This window comes from Miscanthus floridulus, chromosome 1 (genome assembly GCF_019320115.1).
Source record: "Miscanthus floridulus cultivar M001 chromosome 1, ASM1932011v1, whole genome shotgun sequence".
Lineage (NCBI taxonomy): Eukaryota > Viridiplantae > Streptophyta > Magnoliopsida > Poales > Poaceae > Miscanthus > Miscanthus floridulus.
Genome location: NC_089580.1, coordinates 57,286,731 through 57,296,464, shown reverse-complemented (window position 1 = coordinate 57,296,464; position 9,734 = coordinate 57,286,731).

Below are 9,734 nucleotides of genomic sequence, written 5' to 3'. Positions count from 1 at the left end.
GCGAAATTAATTTGTAAAACACAAGGTAGGGTTGTATGCATCCGGGGCTTGCCTTCGTTGACGGAAAAGTCCGATTCCTGCGACGTTTCACAAGTATTCGATCCGACCTCAACAGGCGGATTAACCTCCTCAACAACTTGATTAACTACCATGTGTTCACCTTCGTTCACTACACGTAATAACAATGCCATGTTTAACATGATGCGGAATACGAAACACAATGCTTGATGATGGATACAAAATTAACAATTTGAATACAACTTTCCTTCACGGTACAGTTGCAAGTCAACTAATCAAACCTTTTTCACAACACCCAATCAATTGCCAAGGATCATTATCAACTAATGATCCAAGGTCATCACTCAATCCAAAATTTCAAACAAAACCTAAATCATTAAAGGTTACTATTTGCTTTTATGAATTAATTATTTAATTCAAAATTATGAAATAAATCAACTTATTTCAATTGAGCTCAAATTTTTTTTAAATGTTCAATACATGTTAACTAAATGGCAAAACAAATTTCATAATTTTTTGATAGATAAATAAGCCTAGAAAAATCATGGAAATCCATTTATTAATAAATTAAGCAATTTTCATCACATTTAAAAAGTACTGAAAAACATTATTTCATATTTTTATTAAATACTTTACATCATAGAGAAGTCACACAAAAATTTTTATAATTTTTGGAGCTCTAAATAAATCTACACAAAAATAACAAAAATAGACACTATTCATTCAAGTCTGAAAATAGAAAAATCCATTTTTGAACTACACGGTCACTGACATGGTGACCCCACCTGTCATCCCCTTCCTTCGACGTTGACCACGGCAGCGACGGCTCTGACCAGTGATTTCTTGCCGATGGTGAGATCACCGACGATGGCGATAGCACCAACATGTTCTACACTACTAGGCGCACCTATAGACATACTTAGATGTACCGATTACGACTCAATTCTAACTCAACGTCGACCATGGCGGACACGGTGCCTCGGCGATACTACGCCGGCGACTACAAGCCGGTAGCGGTTAAACAAAGGGCATAGGAAGCATCAGGAGCTCACCTCGAACGTGTTGGAGCCAAAGATCGAGCCGGAGGAGCAACAGCAAGGGGGTTCGACAATCAGCGCGGGCACGGTGGAGCAAAACGTCGTCGGCGATGGTGTACCGGCGACTGCAGTGGTCGAAATGAACAGGAAGCTCAAGGAAATGGAGCAGCGGCGACGGGAAAACAGAGCAAGGGAGAAGGGCAACGACGATGGCGGCTCAGGCTAAAAAGGATGGCCAGGAAGCTCAAGGAAGCCACGACGAAGCCTTCAGCATGCCAACGCAATGCCCAGATGACCATGTGCGCGACTGGAAGCAAGCCGAAGCTCGCCGGCGGTGTAGCGCAAGCGGTGAACACTGTTCACAGTAATTACAAGTTTGCCATTCGCCAAAATTCACAAATTACTCTCAAATTTTCATAACAACTCAAAAATCTTCAAAAATAAACTTTGTTCAAAATCAAAAGTTCTACAACTTTGCTTCTATAACCATCTCCTAATTCGGTCTAGATTTTGAAATGAACTTTTGAATTTGAATAGGGAAATTTAACGAATTACGCCTTTTTGAATTACTCCAAATTTTTCTAAACAACTTGAAAAACTCCAAAGATAAACTTTGCTTAACTAGTCAAGCTCTACACTTTTGCTTTTGGGCCCAACCCCAAAATATGCTTAGATTTTGAAATGGATATTCAAGGTAGGGTTTAAATGTTGAAAAACGGGTTTTCTGAATTTCAAATTAATACAAAGGTTTCAAACTTGATTCAAACAATACCAAGCAATACTTAACATATAAATATAAACTTGTTTTAGTGTGTGCATCTCTAAGTTTTCACCAAATGCCAAATGCTTTGCAATGCATATGATGATATGTCCGGTTTTAGTATTTAAACACCCGGGGTGTTACAATCCTTCCCCTTAAAAGAAATCTCGCCCTGAGATTCAAAGCCATAGGGTAAGTAATGGAAAAGGAAATGTGTCACAAGAACACATACAAACTCTGTCCATAAAACAGCTGAGGTCCCTTTTACAAAACACAACCTAGCTCAGCTAATATTACTCTATTCTATATTGACGCTAGAAACTCTGGAAACTTTTCTAACAAGTAATCTTCTGATTCCCAAGTAGCTTCTTCTGAATGTTGATTCCATTGTATTTTATAGAACTTGATTGTCCGTCTTCGAGTAACACAATCTTTCTAATCTAACACTCGGATAGGATGTTCGGAATAGGTTAAATCCGGTTCAAGTTCCACTCCTTCAACCTCAACATTCTGCTCAGGCACTCGGAGACACTTCTTCAATTGAGAAACATGGAACACATCATGCACAGCTATGAGATGTTCAGGTAATTTCAAGCAATATGCCACTTTTCCATACCTCTCCAAAAATTGATATGGTCCAATATATCGAGGTGCCAACTTTCCTTTAACACCAAAACGGGTAACTCCCTTCATTGGTGATACTTTCAGATATACAAAATCTCCTTTGTTAAATACCAATGGTCTCTGTCTTCTATCAGCATAACTCTTTTGTCGGGATTGAGCTATCTTCAAATTACTTTGTATTTGCTTAACCTTGTCTTCTGTTTCTTTCACAAGGTCAACCCCAAAGAATCTTCTTTCTCCAGGCTCAGACCAACTCAATGATGTTCTGCATCTACGACCATAGAGTGCTTCAAATGGAGCCATTCTAATGCTTTCCTGATAACTATTGTTGTATGAGAACTTGGCCAAAGGTAAGCACTCATCCCACTTATTGGAATAGTTAAGGACACAACACCTTAACATATCTTCAAGTACTTGATTAACTCTTTTAGTCTGTCCATCAGTCTGCGGATGATAAGCTGTACTATACAGAAGTTTGGTACCCAATGAAGAATGCAATTATTTCCAAAAATTGGAGACAAACTGTGTACCCCTATCTGACACTATGGTCTTTGGTACTCCATGCAAACTCATGATTCTTGCTAAGTACATCTTGGCATATTGGATCGTAGGATATATTGTCTTGACAGGAAGAAAATGTGCTGACTTAGTGAGTCGATCTACAATAACCCATACTGAGTCAAATCCCTTTGATGTCTTGGGTAGACCAACAATAAAGTCCATACTTATGTCCTCCCACTTCCAAGATGGAATAGGTAATGGTTGTAATTCACCAGCAGACCTCAAATGTATAGCTTTCATCTTTTGACAAGTATCACACTTTGCTATATATCTAGCAATCTCTATTTTCATTTTAGTCCACCAGAATCTTTGCTTCAAGTCATGGTACATCTTGTTACTTCCTGGATGGATAGATAACCTAGTAGCATGTGCCTCATCTAGAATTGACTGCCGCAACTCAAGAACCTTTGGTACCACCAGGCGATCCTTGAACCATAACACATCTTCATCATCTATGCTAAAGCATTCCGCTTTTCCATTCTTGACTCTTTCCTTGATATGGGCTATACCCTTGTTTTCCTTCTGAGTAGCAATAACTTGATCTCGAATAGTGGCTTCAACAATTATGTTGGTCAAACTTCCTTGTGGAATTACTTCTACATTCAACTTTTCCATTTCTTGACATAAAGTCAAACCCATTGTTCTCACTGTCAGATAATTGCAATAACCTTTGCGACTGAGAGCATCTGCAACTACATTTGCTTTACCAGGGTGATAATGTACTTCCAAATCGTAATCCTTAATTAGTTCTAACCATCTTCTTTGTCGCATGTTCAATTCTGACTGAGTAAAGATATACTTTAAGCTCTTATGGTCTATATACATATGGCACGTATTACCAAGCAGGTAATGTCGCCAAATCTTTAGAGCATGAACCACAGCTACTAACTCCAAATCGTGAGTCGGATAGTGTTCTTCATGTTGCTTAAGTTGCCTAGATGCATAGGCAATGACTCGGCCTTCTTGCATCAACACACATCCAAAACCAATACCTGAAGCGTCACAATAACATCAAATGGCTTTTTGATATCAGGTTGGGCTAACACTGGTGCAGTAGTCAATAGCCTCTTCAAAGTCTAGAAAGCCTCTTCACAATCTGATGACCAGACAAACTTGACTTGGTTCTTCAACAACTCAGTTATGGACTTTGATACTTTAGAGAAATCTGGAATAAACCGACGGTAATACCCTGCCAAACCCAAAAAACTCTGAACTTGATGAACTGTGGTTGGCGGTTTCCAATCAAGCACATCACTCACTTTGCTAGGATCAACTACAACTCCTTCGGCTGACAAGACATGTCCAAGAAATTATACTTCCTTAAGCCAAAAATCACACTTGCTGAACTTGGCATATAGTTGATGTTCTCTCAAGCAGGTCAGAACAATTCTAAGATGTTCTGCATGTTCTTTCTTATTCTTGGAATATACTAGAATGTCATCAATAAACACCACTACAAACTTGTCTAGCTCAGGCATGAATACTGAGTTCATCAGATACATGAAATGAGCGAGAGCATTTGTCAAACCAAAAGACATCACCAAGTATTCATATAATCCATATCTTGTGGTAAATGCTGTTTTGGGAATATCTTCAGGCTTTATCTTGATTTGGTGATATCCTGATCTCAAATCTATCTTGGAGAAAACTTTGGCTCCGGCCAATTGATCAAAAAGCAGATCTATCTGAGGTAATGGATACTTATTCTTGATGGTCACTTCATTCAATGGACGATAGTCCACACATAACCTCAGGGTCTCATCTTTCTTTTTCACAAAAATTGCCGGACATCCCCAAGGTGAGGAACTAGGTTGGATAAACCCTTTCTCAATCAATTCTTGTAACTGAGTCTTCAACTCGGCCAATTCCTTAGGTGGCATCCTATAAGCTCTCTGAGAAATCAGAGCTGTTCTAGGTTGTAACTCTATATTGAACTGTACATCCCTATCAGGTGGTAGACCGGGTAAATCTTCAGGAAACACATCCATAAATTCACACACTACCGGAATATCTTTAATCTCTTTGATAGCAGTTGCACAAATCTTGCCCACTGATCTTCTTAGGATTGGAAGTTGGATGAGAAGTTGAGAATTACTATCAGGCAAACTCACCCTTAAGGTCCTATTCAAAGCATCTATAACAGCCTTATGCTGATACATCCAATTCATTCCCAAAATTACATCTATATCCCAATCCTTAAGGATAATCATGGTAGTGGGAAAAATATGCCCACCCAGGTTTATGGGTACCTAGTATACCATTTCCTTAGTACACAGATGTCCCCCGAGCGACTGTATAAAGAAACTTTCCTTTGTTGCCCCAATTGAAATTTCATGCTTCACGGCAAATGTTCTATTGATGAATGAATGCGATGCACCAGAATCAAAAAGTATAACTGCAGGGTGATTGGCAACAGGAAACATACCCATCATCACTGGCTCCCCTTCTGGAATTTCTCCAGCTTGAATATAGAACACCCGTCCTGTTTTCCTCTCATCATTGCCCTTCTGAGCATTCTGATTGTGGTTCTTGTTTGGTGCCTGACCCTGTTATTGATTTGTAGGGGTCTTCTGATAATTTTGATTAGCCTGCCTAGGATATAAACATTCCCTGGAGAAATGACCAGTCCTTCCACAATTATAACATGGATAGTTGTGACCCTGGGATGTTGGAGCATTGCCACCAGAAGCATTGGTTGACTGTGAATTCAGATAGGTTATAGCAGGACGGACATTTGACTGTTGCCCGGCTTGGAACTGCGGCGGATGATAAGGAGGATGATTATGATGTACTAGATGATAAATCACCCTCTGCCTCTTCTGATTCCCCCCAAAAGATCCAGACAGCACACTCTTTTTCTTTTTGAGCTCCTTATGTTGCCGATATTTGGACTCTGAAGCAATTGCAATATTTACTGCCTCATGATAAGCAACATTGGTGCAAGTGGTCATCATAGTCTGCAACTTGGTATTCAGGCCTCTCATAAACCACCTCTTCTTCTTGGCATCAGTATTGACATGTTCATATGCATATTGGGATAGATGATTAAATCTTCCCACATACTGCATCACGGTTTGATCTCCTTGTTTCAAAGCAAGGAATTCATCTAGCTTCATAGCCATCACTCCTTCAGGGATATAATGGGCTCTGAAAGCTGCATGGAACTCAGCCCAAGTTATTGGAATGCTAGCTGGTTGCATAGCCACTAAGTTTGCCCACCAAGCACTTGCTGCTCCTCTAAGTTGCTGGGCGGCAAACGTAGGTTTCTGATACTTCATGCATGGAATAAGGTCAAATTTCTGCTCCATGGTTCGAAGCCAGTCATCAGCCTCCAATGGTTCATCTGCCTTGGTGAACACCGGGGGTCTTGTGTCGGTGAAATCAACATATGTAGCCTCCTGTCTGTTATGGTGACGTCCACAGTTTCTGTACATCTGATTCTGATTACTTTGAGCCATCTCATGAAGCAAACGAGAATTTTCAGCCGTCACATTGACAAGTGCAGTTATAGCATCAGCTAAATTTGTTGGAACTGGTGGTGGATCTGGAATACCATCCTCATCTTGTGAAGTTCTAGGAACATACGAACCCCGCATACGACACATCTGCTCATAACAAACCAAACTTTATTCACAAGCCTTTATTGAATTGCACAAAAACTCACTCTAGACACATTACATATGGTTTACTAATATAAACACTAGAACCTGTAAGTACCAAAACAAGATACATAGCTTCACTATAACTAACTATTATACAACTCTACTCTTTTCCGTGATTACTTCAAACTTCAGGCTTGGTATCCATTCCGGAATTATTACCACCTTCATCATCACTTTCATTGATCATTACTAATTCTTCAGGATCTTCTTCTTCTTCTTCTTCCAATTCATTATCATCGGCAAGGATGACACCGGGGTCCATGGCATCAGCTTGAGGCTCATGATTCGGATTTAGTAGATTGCTAAGCCTATGAACTTCCTCATGCAGATAAGTATTATGCTCTTCTAAATCTTCTACATAGAATTCTAGCTCATGAGTTCTAGCTCTAGCTACATTTTCCTTATGCCAAGCCTCATTTCGTCCCTCCACTGTACGAACTAACATGCTTTCACAGTTCCGGTGTGCGGTGGTGAGACGCCTCAATTGATCCTGTAATTCTCCTACCTGTATAGCATCCAAAGCCCTATCTCTAGTAGCTTGTGCTAACTCTGTAGAAATCCTCTATATCTCTGTCTGGGGATCAGGCCTAGAACTGCTACTACTAGCACCATCATTTCTAGGGGCAAGTTGGTGATGAGGAACTCCTTTGGGTCCAGTGGACTTACGGGGCGTCATCTTGGCACGAGCCATACTGTAGGAAGCCAATTTAATCCAAGTAAAACCATTTGATCAAAGTCTAAAGAGCAGCTTTGATGGATTACATTACTCAAACCAGACTCACTACTCAACTCTAGACTAAGAGGTGAAGGAAGTAATGAGTGAATTAATCATGATGCATGAATCGTTCTTACGAACAAAAACATCAACGTTAATAATGCACATAAATAACATTTATTTTATATAGGGTATAGTAATATTACTACTCCACCACACAAAACCTTTTTGATCAAATACGGAATGGTGAGAAAGAAATAAGATAAGTCAGAAGCAATTTGGACTAAATTAGCAAGTTAAATTTAGTCATTCCAAATCATTTTGAAGTTTTTGTAAAACAATACAACAAAAACCTGGTAACGATCGCTCTAATACCATTCTGTGGCAGAACCACCTAAATTATAGGACCCACATGCACTTGTCACTATCCAACGACCTTTGACAACAATGCATATATTCCTGGTAACTTAAGAAGTATGTCGGGTGTCCTCGGGGAACCCCGAATCATCCACGATTTCTGAGTAGGATCACGTTACAGAGTCATTGCAGTATTACAACATTTATTCAAATATCAACACCAGAGTAAAAACAGCGGAAGTCTTACAATAACATAGTTTACAAACTAGTTGTTTCAAACCTTACAAACTAAGTTCAATAATTATTACAAACCATAGTAGTAGTGGAGCGGCATAATTAATATATACATAACACACAAAATAAACATCCTGCCCAAGGATCACACATTTACTTCTCATTGTCAGAACGAACAATAGTCATGCAGCATGATCCAAAACAGATCTGCTCATGAGGCTCACCTGCAACAAGGGTCAACAAACCCTGAGTACAAAAGTACTCAATAAGACTTAACCGAAATAAAACTGATAGAACTCAGGAATGCCGGCTCATGGGATTCAAGGTATGGCTTTAACAATAATCAAAGTTCTTTTGCATAAAAGCTCTTTAACAAAATTCTATAAAAATAAAACTTCTTAAGAATTATATACAAAGCTGACACGATCTGCACTGAGATCATGAAACTTCATATCCAACACCTTCACAAGCCTTATTCAAGTTCCAGTTATTAATTCTACGATGATGAACAGTGAGTTGAGTCTCCATAACCGAGGAGCAACGATGATTCGAACCGATTATAAACCTAGTTGGGAATTCCAGACCACACGACATATGCAGGTCCCTGACCTACATATACCAACCTACCCTCGGATCCTCTAAAACAAGAATGGGTCCGTGCCACCCGAGAATACAGTACACCACCAATCTAGCCCATTGCCACGTGGGTACACGCTATTCCCGCCATCTCTCCACTCCCAGTGCGCGAGTAGCAATTCTCATAATAGAATTGCCAAGTTTAGGCTTACCAGAGTATGTGGTTAGTACTACAAATTCTCACCTCATGCAATTCAACAATGGACGTGTCTTAATCGACATAGGCGGAAAGAACCCACTCACAAGACCTCCATGTCTTGTGGCTCACACACACCGAGTCTGCCCGGTCTAGATTTATTACTCCACATTCTCATATCACATGCTAACATAATTAACCAATGTTCTATTTAAAACTTGCAGGTGGCAGGTAGTCACCCGACTTTCATCGTTCTACGCATAGCTAAGCAAAACTAGGCATATACGAGTTTAAAACTGGTAATATGGTAAATATAGAATATCAAGGTTGGTAATGCACCAATTAGGCTCTTACTTAACTCCTAATCACTTAATGCAGTAACAAAAAGCAAAAGTGAAATTAATTTGTAAAACACAAGGTAGGGTTGTATGCATCCGGGGCTTGCCTTCGTTGACGGAAAAGTCCGATTCCTGTGACGTTTCACAAGTATTCGATCCGACCTCAACAGGCAGATTAACCTCCTCAACAACTTGATTAACTACCACGTGTTCACCTTCGTTCACTACACGTAATAACAATGCCATGTTTAACATGATGCGGAATACGAAACATGATGCTTGATGATGGATACAAAATTAACAATTTGAATACAACTTTCCTTCGCGGTACAGTTGCAAGTCAACTAATCAAACCTTTTTCACAACACCCAATCAATTGCCAAGGATCATTATCAACTAATGATCCAAGGTCATCACTCAATCCAAAATTTCAAACAAAACCTAAATCATTAAAGGTTACTATTTGCTTTTATGAATTAATTATTTAATTTAAAATTATGAAATAAATCAACTTATTTCAATTGAGCTCAAAATTTTTGTAAATGTTCATTACATGTTAACTAAGTGGTAAAACAAATTTCATAATTTTTTGATAGATAAATAAGCCTAGAAAAATTATGGAAATCCATTTATTAATAAATTGAGCAATTTTCATC